We start from the raw sequence: 1,868 nt of genomic DNA, 5'->3' as shown, positions 1-1,868 counted from the left end.
TTGCATGCCTACTATGCACCAGGTTCTTGGGTGTAGCAGGGAGTAAATCACTGGGGTCGGGGGGGAGGGAGGGAGGGGTAATAGACATAAAAAGTAAGCCGGGTGTGGTGGCTCCTGCCTGTAATCCCAGCACTTTGGGAGGCCCAGGTGGGCAGATTGCTTGAGCCCAGGAGTTCCATTCCAGCCTGGGCCACATGGCAAAACCCCATCTCTACAAAAAGTACAAAAAAATTAGCCGGAGGTAGTGGTGAGAGCCTATGGTCCCAGCTATTCTGGAGGCTGAGGTGGGAGGATTCCTTGAACCCAGGAGGTCGAGGCTGTAGTGAGCCCTAATTGCACTCCAGCTTGGACAACAGAGTGAGACCTTGTCTGAAAAACAAAAATAAAAAGTAATTAATACTTCACTGTAAGATGAAGGAAAAGTTATTTAAAAATGAGTTATTATAAAAGAAGTAGAAAGTGGTAAGTAAAAAGGCTGGGCGCGGTGGCTCAAGCCTGTAATCCCAGCACTTTGAGAGGCCGAGACGGGCAGATCACCTGAGGTCAGGAGTTCGAGACCATCCTGGCCGACATGGTGAAACTGTCTCTGCTAAAAATACAAAAATGAGCTGGGCGTGATGGCGCGTGCCTGTAGTCCCAGCTACTAGGAAGGCTAAAGCAGGAGAATCGCTTGAACCTGGGCGGCAGACGTTGTAGTGAACCGATATCGTATCACTGCTCTCCAGCCTGGCGACAGAGTGAGACTCCGTCTCAGTAAATAAATAAATAAAATTTAAAAAAATAAAAATACTGTAGACAAAAGAAGAGATATAACAATAAAAGGAAATGCATGGGCTGGGCACAGTGGCTCACACCTGTAATCCCAGCACTTTGGGAGGCCAAGGTGGACGGATCACTTGAGGTGAGGAGTTCTAGACCAGCCTGGCCAACATGATGAAACCCTGTCTCTACTGAAAATACAAAAACTAGCTGGGCATGGTGGTGCATGCCTGTAATCTCAGCTATTGCGGAGGCTGAGGCACGAAAATCGCTTGAACCCGGGAGGCGGAGGCTGCAGTGAGCCGAGATCACACCACTGCACTCCAGCCTGTGAGATACAGTCTTAAAAAATAAATAAATAAAATATGATAAATGTTAATGCTTGAGTCCATGTACTATTATTTTCACTTTTCTATATGTTTGACATTTATCATAACAAAGACATTGGAAACAATTTTTTTTTTTTTTGTGGAAAAATTTTAAATTTTTTCAAAATCCGGCTTTTTTTTTTTTTTTTTTTTTTTTTGTATTTTTAGTAGAGACAGGGTTTCACATGTTAGCCAGGATGGTCTCGATCTCCTGACCTCATGATCTGCCGGCCTTGGCCTCCCAGAGTGCTGGGATTACAGGCATGAGCCACCGTGCCCGGCCTCACTTTTTAAAATCTATCCCAAAGAGATAGTGGATGTAATCTAATGGCAAATATTTGGAAATGGGAATATTTACCACAGCATTCTTTGTAGTATCAAATAATTGGATATAATTTGGAAGTCCAACAATGAGGTACTGGTTACATAAACTGTGCTGTCTAATGAATTACTATAAAACAACTGAAAAGAAAGTTGCTGGGTACAGTGGCTTATACCTGTAATCCCAGCACTTTGGGAGGCCAACGCAGGTGGATTGCTTGGGCCCAGGAGTTTGAGAACAGCCTGGGCAACATGGTGGAAACTCCATCTCTACCAAACAACAACAACAAAAATTAGCCAAATGTGGTGATGTGTGCCTGTGGTCCCAGCTACTTCTGAGGTGGGAGGATCATTGAGTCTTGGATCATTGAGGCTGAGGCTGCAGTGAGCCATAATCACACCAGTGCACTCCAGGCTGGG

This window comes from Colobus angolensis, unplaced genomic scaffold (assembly GCF_000951035.1).
Source record: "Colobus angolensis palliatus isolate OR3802 unplaced genomic scaffold, Cang.pa_1.0 Scaffold95, whole genome shotgun sequence".
Lineage (NCBI taxonomy): Eukaryota > Metazoa > Chordata > Mammalia > Primates > Cercopithecidae > Colobus > Colobus angolensis.
This window is presented reverse-complemented; position numbering follows the sequence as displayed.